The sequence below is a fragment of the Acromyrmex echinatior genome, chromosome 5 (genome assembly GCF_024713525.1).
Source record: "Acromyrmex echinatior isolate Ae372 chromosome 5, ASM2471352v2, whole genome shotgun sequence".
Classification (NCBI taxonomy): Eukaryota; Metazoa; Arthropoda; class Insecta; order Hymenoptera; family Formicidae; genus Acromyrmex; species Acromyrmex echinatior.
The window spans coordinates 4,444,695-4,470,006 of NC_141856.1; the positions used below are offsets into that span (position 1 = coordinate 4,444,695).

The 25,312-nt window shown below is 33.1% G+C and overlaps 1 protein-coding gene across 3 annotated transcripts in view; it reads right to left on the reverse strand.

Annotated features, from left to right (window-relative positions):
* nolo (ADAMTS-like no long nerve cord) overlaps positions 1-25,312 on the reverse strand; it is a 529,289-nt gene that overhangs the window by 198,188 nt on the left and 305,789 nt on the right. The gene's annotated exons all lie outside the window — the stretch shown is intronic.

Here is a 25,312-nt window from a genome sequence, read left to right on the forward strand (position 1 = left end):
AATTTAAAATGGCAGACACAATATGGCGACCTGTTAAAGAGAAATAATTTTGCTCTTTGCCGAACCTGGGAATAACTGACGAGGAGGTGGCAAGAGTCTATCCTCATTCCGTTTTTTTTTGTTTTTATTTATTATTATATTTTTATATTTTTTTTGTTTTTATAATTTTTTTATATTTTTACAATTTTTATGCATGAGAGTACCATTCGGCAGTGAAAAAAATTACTGTTTAAAAATTACTGCAGATCGCAATTTTTGAACAATAATTTTTATTTCCCAACAGTAATTTTTATTTCCCCTTTTGTGCGCCGGTATTTGAGAATAAATTGATAAGTGAAGTGGATATTAGTGAAGTAGTAAAGCAACATTCTAAGGTTTTATAATTAATATTTGCCTGGTTATCCCCCATTTTCTTCGGTTTAGGAGATTTATATTATATAGTCCGTTAGTTTTTGAGCGAATTTCTAAATATTTTTGCGCTATAATTGAAAATGTACTGTTGCTCTTTGTCTGGCACAGGGAACTCCTTGTCTAGCATATGTTAAAAATACTAACTTTAAATGCAATTATCTTTTGAACATGCCTAATTATCCTCCTCAAAATGATATATATGTATAGAGAATATTATTATCATCAAATAGTAAAAACTTCAAATCTTACAAAAAGTTATTTTGTGATACAACCATTTTAAACCTGCGCCATTGCCGATATAAAAAAATACGTGTCTATTATTTTCTGTTCTATAAATGTATCAAGTTTAAATTCGGCGAATCACGGAAAAATAGGTTTACTTGTTAAACGTCTAATTAAAACGTTATTGTTATATGAAAATTTATATATATATATATATATATATATATATATATATATATATACATATATTTATATATTTATATACATATATATATATATATATATATATATATATATATATATATATATATATATACGTGAGATATTGATGCAGTAGTATGTAGTCAATGACATATAAATCGTCTGTGTGCAAGTTCTATTTACAATATGATTAATCGTCTTTAGGATCCTCTTACCATTCAAGTTTTGTATGAGTAAAAGAAACTCTATATTAACAAATTTAATATATTTTCTGATTAATTGTAATACGTTAGAATGTTACAGTTATTTTTAAGTTAAGACCGTTTTTAGATCAAAATAAAAAAGTAAAAGAGATGTAAAAATTATATATCATATTAAACGGCTACTCAAGCGGATTCGAATGATATATTGTTTATCTTGGGAAGTATCAGAATCACGGGAAAATTCGCTTTTGAAATTCTTAGATTTAGATCTAAAAAAGTTATATAAAAATTTTTTAATAAATTAATCAATTTAACCCGTGATATCACTGCGGTAATTTAGTTAAAGTTTGCATTTCAAAGCCGAAAAATCATTTCGGCGCGCATTTTAAGAGACTACATATACAGAGTCTCTAGAACTTAAATGTCAAAACTTTGCCAGTAGGAAATCGATGAATTAAATAAAAAGTCCTGTAGAGATATATTCGTTTTTGCTTCGTTTTGGAGAAAATTACAAAAAAGACAAAACGTAGTTCATCTGTAAAGTATTATCGTCGCTAAAATCATACACGAAAATAATAATAATTTTTTCAGATGAAAATTTTTTTTGTTTGTTTTTATCTAGAGGGACATTTTTTTTACCCGATAGATTAAATGTAGCCAGATATACAGATTTTTTGGAGACTGACTTCTTTGATTATTTAGAAGACATCCACCTGCAGCAACGGATTGAAATGTGGTTTCATGGATGTCCAGCTCATTATGGCAGAACTATTCGAGCTTAGCTAGACAAACATTTTCCATAACAATGGATTGGACGTGAAGGAGTAGTGCCTTGGGTATCCAGATCATCTAATCTGACTCCACTGGACTTCTTTGTGGGTGGTCCTGAAGCAGGAAGTTTATTCGTCCATATTTTTCGAGATATTTGTTTGGAGAAATTAAAATGGGATACCCTACATAAATTCACACAGAATCGTACAAGCACTTAAAATCCAGCTAGACCGTTTAAGACATGATTTCTATAGGTTTCTTCTATGTGTTTCTCGCATATATGGTCCTATAAGATATATTGAAAAATTTTTTCAATAAATACCACACATTTTTTCAGGATATATGTTAATTTTCATCACTTTTATAAGTATATATAAATTATTAAAAGATTTTTACATATATTTGACATCTTTAGAAAGTATTTATATATTTATATATTTATAACAAATTGTAAATAAATTGTTAACTAAACATAGTTAATAAAATGAGAAAAATAGGTAAAAGTATCGATTAAGGAATCAAGTTCCAATGATTTTGACTTTGATATATGTTGTCGAAGTCATGACCTGAGTGACCTCCAACAAGTTTTAGCCGTCGCTCGTTCTTCGTTAAAAAATTATTAACAAAAAATTTTGAAAAAATTATACTGACGATAAAAGAGCAATATTATCGAATTTAAGCGAAGAAATTCAAACAAACAGGTAGATATGTCTTAGTATGTATTTCCAAATAAATTCTCTACTTTACAAACATGCAGTAATTCATTGTTTCAAAACAAATTTACTGCTTTAAACAGGCAAATTCTTCGCATTAGAAACAAATTTTCTGCTAAAGCAGTGAACTTGTATGTTCGCGAAGAAAGTTACGCACTATTAGACGAGGTAGAATTTAATAGGTGGATGTAGTTTAGAAGGGTGAAAATCGCTTCGGGGTGAAAGTCGTGAGTCCCCAAGTAGGGGAGAAGATAGGAGATAGTCGCTTCGCGTGGAAATCGTGCGCTCCCAAGCAGAGGGGAAGATAGAATGAGAATCGCTTTGGGTGAAAGTCGCGCGCCTCCAAAAAAGTTATAAATAAAAGATATTATTTCTTAAAACATTTTTTATTTATAATTTTTTGACAAAAGATGAGCGACGGCTAAAACTTGTTGAAAGTCACTCAGGGTCATGACAATATATGTCAAAGTCAAAATCATTGGAGCTTGATCCCTTAATCAATATTTTTTTTATCGAAAAATATATTGTTTCATATAAAAATGTAAAAAACTCTGAAATAAAAATGTTTAAAGGAAAGATATAGTTCAATATCATAAAATCTGGTATCCTAAACTACAAAAAAAAATTAGTTCAAGTGTCGGCTGTTCAAAAAGTTTAGTTATTGAGTAACCTGAAAATATTTTTTTCTAATATAGGATATAAGCACCTATTAAAAACTTAATTTATTAAATATTAATTACATGTTTAAAGTAAACGACCTATATCAGTAAAAACTTTGTTACTGTCTACTACTATGAAAAAAATATTAGAAATTCGAAATATTAATTTTTCATATTAAAAAATAAACTTTTTGAAACGCTTGTATTTTTGCCGTATATCCCATAGGGGTGGGATATATGGTTACTCAAAGGGAGGGGGGGAGGGTTTGTATGACTCATAAAAAATTTTTAAAAATAATGCATATAAATAAGACGTAAAGTAACTTATAAAATGTGTTTATAAAGTTTTATTAAAGAATAAGAATAATAAATGTATATGAAATAATAATTATAATCTTTTCTTACATATATTACAAGTGTTATGACATGAGGAACATATTTCATATAATGCGTTTATTGCATTTGGTGCACTGAACTCAATGTACGCATTTTGTATATTTTGGGCATAAATTCCGTTTGTCAAAAATGCCGTATATCCCAAACAGCGATATACAAAACAACAAATTAAACAAAGAATATGAAAGCAAAGCACTTGTATTTTGCTATACAACATGCTTTACTATCCATGCTCCACTACACGTATGTATCACGAAATAACTAAGTCTTTTACACGCTCTATAGTAATCATTTTATGTAAACTTTAATTTATGATGGCGTTACTTATTAAAGTGACAAATCAATTGAACTCACAATAATTTCATTAATATTAACAGTAAGAAATTGAAATCGTAATACAATATTAATATAACATAAAGGCATGTAACAGAATAGTTGCGGGAAAATTACCCCCACTCCTTCTATTTTTTCTGACTTCTGTGGTCCTCCAACGCGGCGTATTTGCCGGAGTTAGTTGCTCTACATGAATCGCTATAAATTGAAAATACGAGGGCAAGTCAATAAGTTTTTAGAAAAACATAATAAAACACATTTTTTTTGATCGATTTTTTTCAACATAGTCTCCTTTCAGCTTGATACACTTGATCTTAACGATTCTCCAACTTTTTCAAGCCGTCCGAATAATATGATTTGTCCAACTCTTCAAAATAAGCCTCTGTTTCGGCGATGAGCTGCTCTCTGGTGGTGAATCCCTTTTCTGCGAATCATTTCTTCAGATTTGGAAATAGGAAATAGTCGCAGGAGACTAAATCTGGCGAATATGCTGGATGGGGAAAAAATTCGTAGCGGAATTCATTGAATTTGGCCATCGGTGCTGGATGTGTGAACTCGTGCATTGTTTTGATGAAAGAGCACTTTCTTCTTCGCCAAATGGGGACATTTTTTCTTTAGAATGTTGTTGAAACGGTCCAATAAGGATGCGTAGTAATTGATCGTTTGCTTCGACGAAAGGTAATCGATATGAATTATACTGCGTGCATCCCAAAAAACTATAGTCATCACTTTTCCAACCGACTTCACGGTCTTCGCCTTCTTCGGAGCTGGTTCACTCGGTGAAGTACATTGTTTTGATTGTCCTTTCGTCTCGGGTGTGAAATAATGGATCCATGTTTCGTCCACAGTAATAAATCGACGCAGAAATTCATCTGGATTATGTTGAAACATCTCCAAACATTGTTTTGAAATTGTCGCGCTTATGGTTCATAGTGAGCAAACGCGGCACCCATCTTGCCGATAGCTTTTTCATACCTAATTGTTCGTGCAAACTTGAAATCACTGTGCCATGTTATATGCCTGTGGCCTCAATAAGCTCGCGCACTTTCACTCGTCGATCAGTCAAAATAATATCGTGGACTTTATTGATGATTTCTAGCGTAGCAGCCTCAATTGGACGTCTCGAACGAGGTGCATCACATGTGGATGTATGATCACGTTTAAATTCATTCGTTCAATTGTATACAGTTGCAAACGTTGGTGAAGATGTGCTATGAACATTATCCAACTCGACATTGATTTCTTTCGGCGTTAAACCTTTCAAATGTAGATGTTTGATCGCACTGCACGAAACTCGTTTTTTTTCCATTTTGCAAAAATACAAAGGTTGTTCGTCTACAGAAATGAAACCAGGATGAATTCCGCTCAAAATTTGACAGTATTTAGTTGAAAAATGCTACTTGTCAAAAAGTAACGTAACATGACACTTTGCCCTCGTATATTGCATTTATACTTTAAACAAAGCATTTTATTATTGCTTTTGTATTAAAAAAAAACTTATAATTTATTAGAAAAATGTTCTTTATAACATTACAAACAACATAATATATGATTAGCACAAGGTGCTAAAAGTCGTGATTATTTAGGACTAATATGTTGTCTAGGGTTAAATTCTTTTTTTAATAATTCGCGAAATATTTCCGCAATACAATCGAGAATTAGTTAAAAATAAAGAAAAAAATAAAAATTTTGTAGTTACAAAAAATGTACACTTTGTACACACGTTGGGTCATTTGTGACCTAGAGGTGAAAGAGTTATCATTCAGAGTTATGTCAATTTAAGGATACGCATGAATTGAAGCCGACAACACACAAAATTTGTTCAGTAGATGCCAAACTTTTCTTAGGAATAGAAAAAGGATCAATATTTGACCAAGTGTAGTTCAAACCCCTCAAAACTCTTTTAGTTCAAAGAAAAGAAATACGCAGGACACGAATGGACCCAAAAATGTGTGTTAAGGGTTAATAACGCATATTAGAGGATTAAATGTATTTAAAAATAATGATATTTTTCATATTTTATTAGAGCTGCGTTCCATTTGACATTTATAACGCAACTATCATTTGTCCTTACTTTTTAATAAACAACAAGGATTATGTGTTCTCGTCCAGGAACGAGATTTTTCACCATATAAAATATCTGCGCAACGACACTGACAACTATCGATAGGCGTGTAAAGACAGTTACGGAATTGCGCCCCAGATGGATAATATAATCGTGCTCTTGAGCGAGCTTTTATCAATAATTTAAATACCCGCCATAGTGAAAAGAGTAGGGGTACTCTATATTTGACCGCGATACCAATGCCAAATTCATTGTGTTTTTGTTGCATAGCAACAGTTTTCATTTTATGTTTTTTGTGCTAAATAACTCTTTTTTGCTTAAGTTTCGGTTCGTAATGCCAAAGGAGAGACTCTTAGGATGTCATTCGGCACATCACTTTAAAAAGAAGCATAGATATAGAAAGAAATATCGAGATCGTTAGACTGAGGTTAGGTCTCGAGGTTCTTTGCGGGATATCTTGCCGAGGTTACGACATCGAGGGACATTTTAAGGAGTTCTTCAGCTCTCGATGGAAGGGGCATTAGCTGAAAAATTAGCTAAAGGAAATTTTTGCCTTCATGAAGTAACATAGCACTCAAAATATAGCGGGTATGGCAAGTGCGGGGATTTCCCCCCTTACCCACGGTTACGGCCGATAGAAAATTTTCTTCTCTAAATTCTTTTTTTCTAATAAATTATAAGTTTTTTTAAATACAAAAGCAATAATAAAATGCTTTGTTTAAATGCAATATACGGGCCAATCAATAAGTTCCTAGAAAATCTATCAGAGAGCATTCGCAGTGTCATGTCACGTTACTTTTTGACAAGTAACATTTTTCAGCTTTACTGTAAATTTTGAACGGAATTCATCGCGTGGTTTCATTTCTGTAGATGATTAAAGCGAACAATCTTTGTACTCGTATTTTTTGCAAAATGAAAGACGAGTTTTGTGCAGTGATCAAACATCTACATATAAAAATTTAACGCCGAAAGAAATAAAAGCCGAGTTGGATAATGTTCATCCGCGCACATCTGCACCAGCGTTTGCGATTGTATACAATTGGGTGAATGAATTTATATGTAGCCGTACATCCACATGTGCACCTCGTTCAGGACGTCCAATTGAGGCTGCTATGCCAAAAATCATCGATAAAGTCCACGATATTGTTTTGATTGATCAACGAGTGAGAGTGTGCGAGCTTGAGGCCACAGGCATATCACATGGCACAGTGATTTCAATTTCGTACGAACAATTGGGTATGAAAAAGCTATCGGCAAGATGGATGCCGCGTTTGCTTACTGTGGATCGAGATCGTGTGACGATTTCAAAACAATGTTTGGAGATGTTTCAACGTAATTCAGATGAATTTCTACGTCGACATTCATTACGGTGGACGAAACATGGATCCATTATTTCACATTCGAGACGAAGGAATAGTCAAAACAATGGATTTCATCGAGTGAACCAGCTCCGAAGAAGGCGAAGACTGTGAAATCGGCCGAAAAGGTAATGGCCATAGTTTTTTGAGATGCACGCGGTATAATTCATATCGATTATCTTCCGTCGAAGCAAACGATCAATTACTACGGTCCTTATTGGATCGTTTCAACAACATTCTAAAGAAAAACGTCCCCATTTGGCAAAGAAGAAAGTGCTTTTCCATCAAGACAATGCACGTTCACATGTGCCCGGCACCGATGGCCAAATTCAAGGAATTCCGCTACGAATTATTTACCCATCCATATTCGCCAGATTTAGCTCCTTGCGACTATTTCCAAACCTGAAGAAATGGTTCGGAGGAAAGGAATTCACCACTAGAGAGCAGCTTATCGCCGAACAGAGGCTTATTTTGAAGGATTGGACAAATCATATTATTCGAACGGCTTGAAAAAGTTGGAGAACCGTTAGATCAAATGTATTGAGCTGAAAGAAAACTATGTTGAGAAATAAAAATGAATCTATAAAAAAAAAAATGTGTTTTACTATGTTTTTCTAAAAACTTATTGACTTGCCTTTGTATATGTCCTGATTTCCTGACCCAGGCGCAGTAGCACGCTTTTACATTCTCATACGAGCGGATATAGGTTTCTATGCTTTCTCCTTTTATTTTTTTACCCCACGTTCTCCGTAAAATAGTAAATGATAAAGCAAAGGGAGTCGTCTCCTGATAGCCACTTTAGTTCTGGTTGCTCCTTTTCTGCCGTCTCTTGGAAGAAAAGCCTTTGATTCTCGGACTATCATATAAGCTCCTTTCAGACTTTGCCACTCAGCATGAAGGACTCTTTTCTTGGCGGCAGGACTCTTATTAGCGTTTGCTAACCAAGGAGTACCACCAGGGGTGATAGAAACTACACTGTCATCCTTGTAGGAATCGATAATCAAATATTATAATAGCTTTTATGGAATTGATGGTATTTTTTCGTCATCCATCTATCTTTGATCGCCAAGTTCAAGATACAATTCCTCGTCTTCTTATTGCAGGAACTAAGACAAGCTAATTCTTGCATAATCAACAATATTATATCTGCAATCTCCTTAATTTCTGATAACGAGATTGGGAACTATGCTTTGGTAAGACAATTTTGCAAAGGAAGTGCTCTTTTGTTCTTGTTATGATTTTGTTTGGGCTCCAGCTCCAGTTTTAGCGAAGCTTCTACTTTATATATCCGCACCCTCTTTGCCATTAGACGTAATTTCGGAGAAACTAGCCCTCTTCTTTGTTCTTGATATTAGCCAGTGAATACAAACTCTCTCATTATTTAGGATATCGCAGATTTCTTTTAGTGATAAGCTAATTATCCGAGTACCGGACAGGATCAAAATCAGCTCCCGGACATTCTCAACCTTTTTTTAACTTTTCTCCGTTTATCAGAAATAAAAGTCTTTGTATCTTTAACTTGATAAAGATTTACTTAAAAATTATTAGAGATCTTCATGCATTTTCCTGCGAAAAAACTTTTTATTTCTCGATTGAGGCCTTATAAAGCTGTCGGCCAGCAAATCATTAGCCGATAAAATCAACTCTATCCAAGTACGGAGTCGGATCCAATGTATTCTCTGCACATAGTATCCGGCACGTCTCCACTTCATCAGCCGTGCGAAAGAGCGTATCTTTAAAACTAATTAAGCGTACAGCCAGATGATCGGGTTAGTTTCGCGTCTTTGCAAATTTTTACAATCAGTCCATAAATCTAGAAAAATTTTTCGATACGGTTCTAGAGAAATAAGAATATTTCGTTTTTTTAATTGTTGCCTTCCGATTATTTTATTTAATATACTAGCTAATTTTCTTTTTGTTTTTAAATTTTTATATAGTATCTTTTTTCGCGCGAGGATTAAGGACTTCGCATTTATTTTTATAATAAACCAATTTTCTATCTACAGAACCAGTCTGAATATTCATGCAGCGCATCTCAGGTGCAAGTCGCTATCTGAACATCTATGTTAGAGCTGGAATTTAGTTGCACATTTCGGCCGATTTTCTTGGTTCCTGTCTCTTACTTCACCAACTCGCGCGCAGTTTAAATGCCGATCTACATTATCCATCCGGATGAAAGCATTGGCATAATTGATTGCAATCAAACGAACTTATCGAGTGAAGTTCGAGTTGAATTATGCCTATTGTCTCGTCCAAGTGGATTACATTCCTTCCCAGCGCTTGAAGCCCCTTTTTTCGCCCCTTTTTCAAGTATTTACAGACGATTTACAGTTGAATTTTGGCACAGTATAAATAGAGCCGGTAACGGCATTCCGTGTCAGTCCTTTTGATTTTGATGTTTGAAATCATGTGTCATGTTCTTCATAAGTACTAACGGGCAAACATTTAAGGTGATTCTTTAGTAAATCGAATTACCATAGAAATGTCTACTTTTTTTATATATGACAACATGACTCAAATGTAGATAGCTAAAAAGTTGAATTGAAATTTGTATGTCAAATACATATTAATTATTTAAAAAAGATAAAAAAATTTCAGTGCGCTGTAAAAATTTGGCAGATTTGATTAAACAACTTTGCGCAATACTCCTGTGCCTGACACTGTGTTTAACAATAATTAGACCAACTCCGATTAACTTAATCAGCATCATTTTATTTAGTAATACGAACAGAAATATCAAATTAATTAATAGAAATATATTTAAAATATTGAAAAAAGAATACCAACAACAAACTATTTATTAGAGATGTTGTTCTAAGTGATTCTACTGATCAAGTTAATCATCGATTAAAGTTAATCGGAGGTGGTTCTAATTGTATCGCCTATTTGACAAGCTTTCTTTGCATAATCTCATGTCAGCTGTATTTACCGCTCAACTGACTAAATATTGTCAGTAGTAATGCAGCTCGTAAAATTTCTCCGACGCTATTTTTACGAAGACGCTACTACTTTTATTTAGGGCCTTAACAAAACGCTGACTTATCTTAAGGTAGTGTGTTGACTTATGTAAATCTTACGTCTTTAGTACTCGCAAGAACTTATGACTTATTTTAAAGGCACCTCGTATTTATACATCTTTAAGACATAAGTCATAAGATAGTTCTTATGCGTTACTAAAGACAAAAGACACTATCTTAAAATAACTCATACAGCACCAATTGTTGTAGAAAATTTTCAGAAATGTTTCAATCTTTCACATCTCATCTACAACAATTCTGAAAGGATTCTGTAATATGTCATATGAAATGTTTTAACAAAAATGTTTCTAAAATTTATCATATGCAATAAATTGAAAAACACATTTAAACAGAACCAAAAATCATCATGATGTTAAAATGACTACAAAATATTTACTAAAAGTCATTTTTTTATCAATCACAATTCAGTTTAATGTCATTTTGATGTTATCGTGAATTGTTCTACTTTAATTGCGAAAAACGTTCGTATATAAATGACTTTTGCTTTAATAGTGAAAAACTTTTGTATGATTAATAATATTATGTGGAAACTGGAACGTGTAAGTGATTTTTTAATAGTGATTATACATATACAGGGTGTTAGTTAAGTATGTTACTCAACAAAGCGATTCTTTGATTTATTTCAAGTAAAAAAGTCCATATAAACATGTGTCCTAAACGGCTTAATTTCCGAAATACAGGTGAATGTTCGCAAATGTTTGACGAAACGGTAAATTGCTTTGGAGATATCTTCCTGCATAATATGTTTTGCTTCACGTGAGTTACCATTCGCACAACCGTAAACAAAAAATGACAAAGTCAAAGTCAAAGTCACAAAATTAAAAATAGATTCCTCTTAGATCAGCCTCCTAAATCACATTTAATTAATTAATTTTTTAATTACGTCTAACACGTACACACACACACATACACACACGCGCGCGCACGCGCGCACGCACGCACACAAGGACTCACTTTGATCAAGCATCTCGAAGAGGATATCCGACCGTGTCACCTCCACCTTAGATACGCGGTACACCTTAGATAATGCGTCGGCGATATTTAAATTTGAAGGTTCGTAACTCAAGAAGATCTCAAACAAAAAAGGTTTGTAACCAGTGTTTTGGAAACGTCTTGACACCAGCTTTAAGCGTATGTAATAGAAAATAGGAGTTTCTATTTAAGATTTCAAAGTCGACCTTCACGGTGTCCTTCAAGGTCACATGAAAATCATTTCAATATACTCATATAATGTTCAATACAAAAGTTTTAGTATATCAAGTGATTTATTATGGTATATATATATATATATATATATATATATATATATATATATATAGTTATTATATTAGTTATTATATTAGAGATTTTAACCGTCGATCGGACACCTTGCATAATGCTAATGCCAGCGGTATAACTCGAAAATTTGCAAGCCTTATAACTCGAAAAGTACTTAATGAAAAATAACTTTACTATAGTCTTTTGGAAAGCTCTTGACTTCAGCTATTAGATTCAAAAATAGGAAAAAAAAATCAATTTGACCTTGATCTGACCTTAGCGACGCCAATCAAGATCAAGTAAATGTGATCAGTGACTAAATCTTTTTAAGATCCTACAACTTTTGTCTAAAAAATTTTTCTCAAAAATACTTTGCTTTTGAGATATTCGTTTCCAGACACCCTGTAGAAATAATTACCAATATAGAAACGTCGCAAAAAAGACAATAGCGTCGATAAATAAACAGGTATGTCGCGAGATAATTGATATTATGTACAACGATGAGTACTAACTGAAGAAAGAGAGGGATCGCCTAATTCGAGGAGATCTGACGTGTGTGTGTGCCGAGAATAAATAGATGAAATTCAGCGCTCGAAATGAAAAGATCCCGATCGGGAACCCGAAAATAGAGAGTGGCGACAGGAGCACAGCACGGTGCCGTTGATTTAGACGGAGCAGAAGCAAAGGCATCCTCCATAGAACCCGGAGCTTTGTCCAACCAAGGGCAACCTCGAGTCTCACAGTAGGCGCCCCAGAGCCAAAGAAGTCACGACCAAATTAGCAACTCCAGATCGATGTGGCATGCCAACATCGATCTGGCAGAGAATAACAACATGAATTGGTATACTGATTAGCGCAGTCTAGTTGGATTCCTTTTCTCTAGATGTGCCAATATCAAAGTGAGATATGTATCGTGCGATAATTATATTAATCCGAAAACCGGAGTAAATCGCGAAATAAATCGAAGTCAGCGTATTATACGAATTATTTTATATGTTCAACGAGATCAGCTTTAGTGCGACTAATTTATAATCGCGATCGTACGTAGTTATACAAGGTATCCGAACAAAATAAACAATTTTCATCTCTTGAAGTTTTTTTATAAAGTTGATAGTATTTGAGTAAAAAATGATTGAAGACCAATTTTCGGCAATTTTTAGCAATTAATATCTTGTTAGCTAGTGTGAAAATTGCAAAATGATACAGGATTTTCCGTCTCAGTTTAGTTCGTTTTATATGTCCACGAACTCCGTCAGAACAATTATCGGACACCTTGTATATAGTTTTAGCTTGTATATCTGTTCGGCTCTAAATAGATTCTTGTTGTTCAGTCTAGAGACCCTATAACAGAGATTCGTAAAGTGTCACATGATCGATATATTTCTCTGATTGGTTGGAGCAATTCGTAGTAGCTGCCATATTGAATTTATTATCAATATACTCAACATCGATTCCTGTCGACGGACATTAGTTAGAAAGAGAGGATATGTAATAATGGAAATCTAACCTAGAGAGCTGAGAAGTATATTGTATCACGTCTCACAAACGACTGTCCTCATTTCAACAACAATATCGCGACAAATCGCTTATCATCGTACATCGAATAATCCGTCTTAATACATACATACTATATACATAAACAGTCCTAGCGTCTCAAATCATCGAAACGATAAACGATCTATTCTACAATAGTAAATCCAATATTTCAAATACTACGAATTACTCCAGCCAATCAAAGAAATATATCGATCACGTGACACTTTGCAAATCTTTGTTACACTATAGGATTTCTAATTCAGTTCTAATAAAAATCATGCAAATGTAACGCGATGAACTTACGTCATTGATCATCAATTATTTGTTAATACTCAGATGGTGAAAGAAATCTTTTTCGAGTCTTTCAGCGACGTGTCAACATCATTCTCGCGTTATATACAAAATTCCCGTTACAACCAATGGTAGAAGGGATAACATGGTATGCACAGTTTGCAAGCATCTCTCTCTGACTCTCCGCTGTCTCTGTCTATGAATATCGATAAGAGACTAAGGCTGCCAACTGTGAAACACTAAACATAGGATGATATATTCATAGTCCGTTTTTATTTTAAAACTATCTTAAATAATGTCTTAAGATGCTAATATAGTCCTTGGATTGACTCAATTTCTATAGAAAGAGAAAATGTGTTAAACAAGGAAAAATTCAGTACCAATTTTACGACGCCAAACAGATCGGTATTCATAGTCGATTTTTGTATTTAAGACTATATTAAGTACAATCTTAAGATGTTATAAGTCAATCCGAGGACTGTATTAGCATCTTAAGATATTATTTAAGATAGTTCTAAAATAAAAACGGACTATGAATATCGTCCCATGTTTAGTGTTTCACAATTGCCAGCCTTAATCTCTTATCGACATTCATACAACAGAGATTCAGAGAGAGATGCTTGCAAACTGCACATACCATGTTATCCTTTCCATCATGGTTACTTTTACATACTATATATACATACTCTCTCTCTCTCTCTCTCTATATATATATATATATAATATATATATGTATATCTTCCTGGTAGTGTATTCTCATAATATTTCATGATCCAACTTGTATTAAATATAAACACACCATTAATTTCGAAATCTATCATTGTACATTAGACACAAAATGAGTTCCTTTGCAGAACATTTTAATGACCTATTTTATTATTTTTGAAAAATTTCTCAAGTTTTCATGGATAAATAAGTATTTTTTCATAAATACACGGACTTCCAAAATGATAACTGCATAGATTTTAAAAGTGTCCAATTAGGGCTAATTTTGATCATTTTTACACACTCTTCTTTAAGTATTATTTGAGTATACTTAAATAATACTTAAATTTATTATGTTGACATAATAAATTTAAATGTATTATTGAAGTATATCAATCAAGTATTAGGTATACAAATAAGTTTCCGCCATTTTTTAAATCAAAAATTAAGCATTTATTATGAAAGAACAATACATAATGTTTTATTGATGTAAGTCAAAATGTAAGTGCAAGTTCTTTTTGCGTTTGACACGAATCTTCATTCAATAATGCTTCCAATTCTGCGTCTTCGTACACTTTCGGTCTTTCGCTACGTTCTTTGTCTTCGATGTCAAATTCACCGTTCTTAAATTTTTGAAACCATTCACGACAACTTCTCTCACTTAAGGCAGCCTTACTATATGCTTCTACAAGCAATCGATGAGCCTCAGCTGCAGATTTCTTCAAATTAAAGAAGTAAATCAAAAGTTCCCACAAATGACGCTTATTCGGCTCAAAACTCAGCATTTTCGCACAAAAAAAATATATGATGCTGATACAAAATCGCTAGTATTTCAAGATTATGTTGCTAACAGATGTCCAACCTTACGATATAATGTTTTACATCAGACAATTTTAACCATAGCTTGATAGTGGCGCCGTCTTTTGTCAAACGGCGGAAACTTATTTGTACACTTAATATATATATTATAATATATAAATATCATTTTTGAAATACTAGAAATAACGGATACCTTTTTAATAATATTTCAAAAAGATTACAAATTTTTTCTGTAACATTTCATCAACCTTTCGACAAAGTTTCATGTGAATCACAAATATTTTGCTATTTCAAAGCTATCTCAGAGATGCTGCAGACATATTTTGCAATTTTTATGAAATATTTCATTTTTCAATTGAAAAATTTCTAAGATATTTCTGAAAACTTTCGGTGTTATATGCTATATTCGGGAAGTCAGTTTTCTACCAAGGCGCTTATATAGTAGTTCTAAACTGTGTTTCAAAATTTACTGCCAGTGCTAAAAATCTACAATTTATGTCATGTATACTATACATTTTCAACACTGGCAGTGAACCACAGCCCTGAACAAATGAGATTGGCACCGCTGGCACTGCGCGGCTGAATACAAGGCGCCCTTATTCTTTTCACTATCCCAGTGAGAAATGATATCGAATCGACATCGATTCAACGTCGATTTGATGATTTCGACGTTGAATCGACATCGATTCGATGTCGACTCCGTTGTCATTTCTCACTGGGATGGCGGGTATTACAACTTGGTAGAAGCGCGCTCAAGAGCACGATATTATCCATCCGGACAAGAGACTAGACATAATGCAAATCGAACTTCATTCGGTGAATTCGTTTGATTTATCAATGAAATGATTCCACAAGCGTTAAGGGGATTCTAAACCAATTACTGAATTTGATCGAAGTCGATAGTACAGATTTTTTTAATTTCAAATTCGATAATAGTGACATCTCCGATTCATTTCTTACCTTATAAACCATGGTCCGATTAATGCTGACAATGCTCATGAGCATCATTTGTCTTTGTTCCATATTTGACAAACAACAAGAATGAAACAATTTTTAAGCGTGAATCGAACCGCGGCCATTATTTATATACTGTTCTGTTTTCTTGCTCAAACACATACATCTGTCCTTATCTAACATATGTCAGCACCATCTATCGCAAGATCGTGCAATTACTGCTACACGGAATTTCGGCTCTGTTAACATTCCCAGTCTTCGTAAAGCATCCGTATACACGTATTTTCCACTCGGTGAAAAAATTTTTCTAGACTTTCAATCTTACTTCTACAAATTCAATATCGTTCGTTCCAATAATGTAACCTCAGCTGCACGCTTATTTTTAAGATATGAATTTTAAAACTCTTATATCAAGCAAATATATACCTGAGATGACATTTGTACGAGCCAAAAGTAAATAAATTTTTTTAACTTTTTTTCGACTTTCTCATGAAATCCAGTGGAGCTGAGGTCCTGTTTGTGCGTACTTTAATTCTGTAATAACAATTTTGCAATCGTAATCCAATTTTTGTAATAGGAGATTTTTTACTTGAAAATTGAATTTGATTTTACCTGAATTTGAATGAAAATGATGATAAAGTAGGACTTTAGTATCCCCTTAAAAGCGTCTAATAATATCCCTGCATTCTATTCTTACTACGCCTTCGATATATATATGTAAATATAAAAATTAATACGCAATTAAATTAAAACAAAATAGTGAATATAGTAGTTATATCCTATTGCGATATACAATTGTGATGTCAAATTATCTTGCGGAATTTTTCTTCTCAAAAAAAGAAGCGTTCGTGTAAATAATACAATCCTTATTACTCAATTCTTATCTTACTTTTTCTTATTTTTTAAATAAATGTATTAACATAAATATGATATATTTATTTATTTTAATCACGATTTCTCTCATATTTTCGACGTTTCCCCAAGATAAGCGATATACCATTTGACTTAATTTGAATAGCTGTTTAATGCGATTTATAATTTGTACATATCAGAACTTTTTCATTTTAATCCAAAAATGATTAACAAAAACTTGCTAATACAAAAACGATCTAACTTAACATCCTCTTTCCTATAATACTCAATTATTAATTCTCACTCGATAAAGATTGAAACGTTTGTTATCGATCTTTCCAATATTATTCGTCTATTATGTCGATATAGTTATTTCGTTTTAATAATAATAAATATCTTATAGTTTGTTGATATCTTAATTAATTTTTAAACAACAAATATTTTGTTAAGCTAACAATCCCTTTATTTTTATTTTATTTTATTTTAATTGGGTCTTTAATTTAATTAATTTTTTATTATTGCAAAGAATTAAGGTCTCAGTCTAAAGGCTTAATTTTTAAATCGCTCACACAGAATACTACAGATTCGATTCCTGACTGAGGTAATATTTTTCGCAATAAACTTGATAATTATTTGAATTAACGAACACTCCACTGATGGCCTCGATCTTAATATTTGTCAAGGTCATGATCTTGAATGACCTGCAAAAGGTTTTATGTAGCGGTCATTGTTTGTTCAAACGTATTAACAAATAAAGTTTAAAAATAATGTCTTATATCTGCTATACATATACTGACAGTCATACGACTTTCTACGTGAAATTAGTTTTATCCCTCCTGCTTCCCTGCCGCGAAACGTACAATTTTCCACGCGAAACGACTTCTACCTCACTTCCTCCTTGCCATAGAGGTAAGGACTTCCACGCAAAGTGAGTTTCATCTATAGACTCAGATTCCCACTCCGAGTGTTCTCCGATGTCATCCTTGTTTACATTTGATAAATAACAAGGTTGCAATGGATACCTGGATGGCACTCGGATGAGAATCTGAACATAGCCCATGATGGAAGGATTACATGGCATGTGCAATTTAACCAAACCACGCCTACTTTTGCTCCGCCTCGTCAATAGGGTACAAGGGTTATCAACTGTGAAACGCGAGATATGGGGCAGTATTCATAGTCCGTTCTTATTTTAAAACCATCTTAAATAATATCTTAAGATGCTAATACAGTCCTCGGATTGGTTTATAATATCTTAAAACTGTACTTAAGACAGTTTTAAATGCAAGAATTGAATATCGGTCTGTTTCGCGTCGTGAAATTGGTACTAAATCTTTTCTCGTTTGACATACATAATGCATCTTAGATTTTCTTTCTATAGAAAGAGAAACATAAAGTGTTAAACAAGGAAAAATTCAGTACCAATTTCACGACGCAAAACAGATCAGTATTCATAGTCGATTCATGTTATCCCTTCCTGGTTCTATCCTAACTTTCTCCCTTGTTTACAAAAGCCACACCTTAGTTGGGACAGAAATAGGGTGGACTTATTTTTATGTAGAAAGTCGAATATCTTTAGGTAGGAAGGGTATAGGGTAGTTTTTAATATTGTATATGGTAGAAATAAGATATTATTTTTTAAAATTTATTTATTAATTTTAAATGAACGTTAACTTTTAAACGAACAATAACCGTCTTTAAAATCTTTTGGAGGTCACTCAGAATCATGACCTTGACAACATATGTCGGCGCGATGTTCGTTAATCCGAATAATTATCATAAATTTATTTATGGATTTTCAGCACATTAACATCTCTCTAATAGGATGCCTGATTAAGCATCAAATTAGTAAATTGCTTGTCAATTTAATTTGTTAATACTAGGTGGGGTGAAAAGTAACCTCCTTGGGAATGAAAAAAATTTTTTTCTTATGCAGAATCTCGCCCAAAATATGGCGTGTTCGCTCAGTACTAATCTTTGTAGCATCTGCTAGCTCGCGCACCTTCACTTTCCGGTCAGCCAACACCATTTCATGTATTTTTTTGACATTTTCCTCGGTAACCGCATCGGAGGGCCTGCCGCTGCGGACTTCATCGGTAGTGGAGTTGCGGCCACCACGAAACTCTCGAAACCAATATTTGACGGTGTAATCTGACGGAGTATTAGCCACATAATATTTATCCAACTTTTCTTTTGTTTCCTTCGCCGTTTTGCCTCTCAAAAAATAATGTTTTATGAGAGAACGAAAATCGTTTTCGCAAACACGTCAACAACAATCAGCTCTCAAAACAAAACTAAGGGCAGTATCGCACTGCCACTTGGCATGTCTGCTAAATATGAACGGACTACAAGGCACCATAAACTTTTTTGCAGTAGTGGCGCATTCTGGCGGTCAAGGAGGTTACTTTTCACCCCATCATATTATAACAATATTTCAGTTACGTTTCTAAGTTCGAAAAACTAATTTAACGCGCGTTTCTAAATAACTACATATGTATGTGATATATAAATTACATGGAAATTAATTAAGCACTATCTAAAATCTAGCTTCAACTGTTATTTAAACTCTTATTTTTTGTGTAAATTAATCTTTACTCTATAAGTGGAGGTAACCGAGCGATTCCTGTTCGTGCAAGTTTCTCGCAAGCTCGATGAATTCGACGCTTATTATTTTCCTGTAAAAAAAGTTTATGATGGGAGAGACTTATGCGCAGCGGGGCGATTCCAGCCGTCAATCTGCCTGTGACTAGCGTGCAGTTCAAGTTGACGTGAGGCACCAGTGATCCTTGTAAGTATACAAAGAGTGCTTTTTGTAAAAAATAAAAATTGTGTCAAAATCATTATAAGTATTCTATTTTTACTCTAAATTAATGTCTGAATGTTCGTTTTCATTAAAAAATTTTTTTTCTAAAAGAATTATATATTTATTTTTTAGATAAAATAGATAGAGCTGAAAAGGCGAATCACGCTTTTCTTTACATATTTATGTAAATGTGTATTTACATTTTATATTTTTTTTTATGAAAAAATACATTATTTTATAAAAAAATAATAAAATGCATATTTTAGTTCGATTTGTCCTATTTGTCTCTTGTTGAAAATTACTCATATTCATGTGCTCAAATAATTCAACTTTTTGTAGAATTCAAAATTCTAGTATTTTTTTTCAAAATCTAAACTACGAAACTCTGGAGTTATTTTTTTAATATTCATTTATTATGAAAAGTTATAATTTTTTAAATCAAATGTCATTTTTCCCCAACTTATGAATCTTTCGGTAATTATAAATTATATTACATTTTATTATTTCCCAAAATGAAGTTTCAATATTTATTCTAGAAAGTTAAAAGTTGATGAATTTTTAGACATTTTTTTAATCATTCTGAATAGATGAAAAAAACGAACAGATTCTAGCGATCCTGTTTGTATGGATGACGCACCAAATTGTAACTTGTACGATAAGGACTTTAATTTTATTTCTTAATATTCTAGATTTATAAAAAGAATATTTTTAATCTGTTTGTAAAATTATATTTCTAAAGCAAGCACAGGAAAATTAGAAAGCATGCGTTTTGTGCGTGTGTGTGTGTTTATATAAGACATTCTCTGTCAAATTGAACACTCCTTTTGTCCAAAATTCAATTCAACTAAAAAAATTTTTTTGGATTCAAATTGTATGATTTATATGATACACATATTTACTTTCTTTAGCACTCTGGCCTTTTTGAAAATTTAATATAGTGGGCCTAACATGATGGCTGTAATTCAAGAACTATGTAATGAGAACGCTTGAATCATCACTCAGATGGACCAAAATACGTTCAATTTTTATGAATATTGTTATCCAATTATTCTCAGTCAAACAATCCGCAGTCAGATTTCCAAAATAAAAAATGATAAATCCAATATGGCGGAAATTACGAAAATTTTTATTTTTATGAAAATCGATAACCATGGATACTTTTGATCGCTAATCATGAATTCGGATTTGTAGAATTCAAAATTGATTCAATATGGCGACTCAAAGAACTGATTTTGCAAATAGTCGTAAAAAGTATTTCAAAAGCGTTTCAAAATTTAGAGTCCTTGAATAGCTTACATGTATGCAAGTACAGCCATGCAAAGCCAGCCCCTCCATATTACTGTGCCCTATCTCTAACATCACTGCTACGTTTCCCGATAGAAACATTATGGGGTGTTCAAAAAGCATAGTTTTATCATAATTAATAATTAAAAAGCATAGTTTCATAGTTCTATTATAATCTATTTGCTAGAAAGAGCCTAGATATTCGAAGTGTATGTCCTTTACTAAAGACAAAATGTATTTGTTTAACATTTTTAGTAATTTTTACGCATTTTTTAAATTTATTTATTTATAGTTTTTCAGCATATTAACATCTTTCTAACAGGATGCCTGTTAGAGCATTAAATTATAAAAACAGCTTGTCAACAGTAAATAATTTTTTATGCATGAGTATGTATTATGTATGAATAATTATGTAATTATGTATGAAAACACATAAATATTCATGAACATATATAATTATATCTGAAATATGTCCATACATGTTCATATATCCCTCTTTCTTTTGCAAAATTACTTTTTAGTGTAATAAAAATAATAATAGTAATGCGAAAACATTAAAAATAATTAAAAGACTAATTTTTATATTATTTGTTTTAGAAAAAGTTAAGTTTAAAGAAATGTGTAAAAGAACTTGTTATGTCCAAGATTCGGTTATATGTGTGAATAGGTTGAGAGAAAGGAGGAATAAGAAGGATGAAATATGGAAGGACATTATAGTAAACGCTTTGTCTTGTATGCATTCGCAAGAAAGGGATGGAGCGAGTCGAACGCATCTTTTATAGCTCTGGAATATGGTCAACGTCCTGAAGGGACGCTATAACACCTGTTTCTAACGAGCAATGCGAACGTCAGTCTGAATTTTGAGTCAAGGAACTTAATCCTTATAACTCGGGACCATATGCGTGATCTCTGACGAGGGGTGGGAGTCGGTCAAGGTCTTACGATTCTAAAATAAATGGAGATTGTGGCACGTCATATTAAAAGTATTCTAATTTATTATTAACTCAAAAATTTCTTAGTATTATATAGTATACAATATTTTAAAAGTAAACGTCTGCGACTAACATATTATGAGAGAAATCTAGCCTTTTAACAAGAATTGTACATTATTAGTTGTATCTGTATTGGTAACTGTTATTTTAACATGTTATAAAAGTAAGCTAGTATTATTGAATAATCTTAATTCATCTTATTGTAGTATTTATTTTTAACTAAGAGGTATTGTGAAACGTGATTGGTAGCTTAGATCATTAATTTCAAAATTGCTAATTAATTACATAAAAGACTAGTATACATGTTGCCAAAGTGAAATCATGGCATGATTCGAGCATGAGTCTACCGTGTGGATATGTGTGAACAGAGAGGTGATACAGGAATTAGTTCATTTCATGAATTACAACGGAGAAAGGAAGGAAGAGATTATAAAAGAAATTTATAGGAACGAGATAAAAGATGAGTGATCGCGAAAGGAGTACTGAGATGTGAACATGAAGGCTAGCCAGTTATGACATTTTGAATTTCTTGTGGGTCAAAATAATCAGGACTGATTACATAGGCATCTGCTGAGAGGTTGTGTTGCACGTGAAAATCAGTTAATTAAGGACTCAAACGAATCATCGGGATGAATGAGGAATTCATTTCGCCGTGAATATATAGATATATAAATTAAGGAAGAACTTACTGCTACTCAGCAGATTTTGGCTTTCGAAGATGATTGTCGGAAGTCCAATCTCTGTGACTGTAGGATTCCAAGGGGAGGGTTGACCCAGCGATTTGGAGACTTCGGTCGAGTCATTTGACAGTAATAAGATCGCGAATAAGATCACTTGAGTGAACTGATCACGGCTCACCACTAGAATCGATTAAGCGATCTGATTACGAACCGGCAGAGTGTCGGCTGGCTAAATAACTTTTATTGTATAGTCGCGAACCGGCAGAGTTTGACCGTGTCGTAGATGGAATTTGACTGACTGACTATTTCGCGAAGAGTCTCCTTTTTATATTCGCGAGTTAATAATGCCGCGTGCAGACTTCATATATGTTACTGATCTAATCTAGGATTAAGATTAAGGATATCGGTTGTGAAATGGGATACTGGGATATGTGTCTAAAACAACTTCCGTCATCGACCATTTGCAGGATGCTCAATTTAGAACCACATGTAGCATTTATTACAACTGCTGTTTCAGTTTGTAATTCTTAATCTATTTACTTTTTCTATTCCTCGGGATAAAGTTCTATTTGACACTTGATTCAAATATTTAATCTAACAACTTCGTCTCTAGTGGATTATTAGTCTAAAAAGGCGAATGTTATTCGGCTCTATTGTCTAACTTCCTATAGTAGAAACAAATGGTCTATCTATATTACTTGTTAATAACTTTTATGGTGACGAAAATTCTAATCAAAGAAAAGAACTGTGGAGTCCAGACGTAACAAATTATTTATAATTATATTTAATTATATGTATAATTATATTTAAAATTATGCGTATGAAAATAATGTATGAGCAATTGTTCTTACTCCCCTCCCCCCATTCATTTCTCCAAATTTTTTTTCTTAAACGAATGTAAAAATTATCCCTTTAATTATTTTTTATATTTTCACATTACTATTATTGTTTCTATTACACTAAGAAATAATTTTTCTAAAGAAAAAGAGATGTATGAACATGTATGGACATATTTCATACATAATTATGTAGAGTCGCATTTCCGCATTAAATTGCAAGTCGATTTCGAAATGTCGCAATGTAACGACTCTTCGCGAAATCGGATCGCATCGATCGTTTTTCAAACTCGGTAATATTCAGAGTCGGTTGAGTTCGTTCGGCAAAGCTAGACGGAAGTTAAATCCGATTGCTATTACGAGTTACGAGTTACATGAGTGCATTACGAGAAATCTGATTAAGCACGGGAGTTGCATCCGATTACGAGTTACGAATTCATTATGATTATTACGAGTTTAAGAGACAAAGTCGAATACTAATTACGAGTTACGAGTTCAATAGACATAAAGCGTGGCTGAACTGCCGATAATTTTTTTTATAAATCTTTTGTCTCGCAATAGATAATTATACACACACATATATATATATATATATATATATATATATTAGGTGTTGGAATTAATTCGTAGCGTTTTACAAGAGATGGCACAAGCAGTACACTATTTCGTTGTTACCTATAGTTCTGTATACATTGTAAACATCTATCATAGGACGTCATTTGCCGTACATAACCTTTCTTGAAATCATAAATAACAATACTGTATAATTCATTGAATATGTCAAAATTTGTGCCAGATAAAGTGTTTTTGCGGGGAGTTTTGCTTCATTACTTTAATATGAACAAAAGTGCAGCTGAAGCTCATCGTATTTTAGTGGATGTGTATAGTGAACATGCTCTGGCTGAGCAAACGTGTAGTGGTTTTAAAGCTGGTGATTTCGACTTGGATGACAAGGAGCGACCTGGTCAGCCGAAAAAATTTGAAGATAACGATTTGCAGGCACTGCTCAATGAAAACTCATGTCAAACACTTAAAGAATTATCTACGTCATTGGAAGTTGACTTCTCAACAATAGGAAAACGTCTTAAAAGTTTGGGCATGATCCAGAAGGAAGGACATTGGGTCCCATATGAATTGAAACCAAGGGATATTGAGAGACGTTTTCTCACGTGCGAACTGCTGCTTCAACGGCAGAAAAGAAAAGGTTTTTTGCATCGGATTGTTACCGGTGACGAAAAGTGGATCCATTATGACAATCCAAAGCGCAGAAAGTCATGGGTTAAGCCCGGCGAACCATCAACATCAGCAAAGCCCAATATCCATGGCTCAAAGCTCCTGCTCTGTATTTGGTGGGATCAGAAGGGTGTCATATACTACGAACTGCTAAAACCGCATGAAACCGTTACTGGAGATCTCTACCGACGGCAACTGATGCGCTTGAGCCGTGCATTGAAGCAAAAACGGTCGGAATACTTCGAAAGACACGATAAAGTCATCTTGCTGCACGACAATGCTCGCCCACACGTTGCAAAACCGGTAAAAACATACCTGGAAACACTTAAATGGGAAGTGCTACCGCACCCGCCGTATTCTCCTGATATTGCACCTAGCGACTACCACTTGTTTCGATCATTAGCTCATAGCTTGTGCGAGCAGAAGTTCACATCTTACGAAGATTGTACAAAATGGTTCGATTCCTGGATTTCATCTAAAGATGAACAGTTCTTCCGACGCGGTATTCATTCACTGCCCGAAAGATGGTCAAAAGTAGTAGAAAGTGATGGGAAGTACTTTCATTAATGTATTTTTTAATGCTCATGTGAAATAAATAACATTCTTTCATTAAAAAAACGCTACGAATTAATTCCAACACCTAATATATATATATATATATATAATAAATTTATCATTTTACTCTCTTTTAATCAAATTA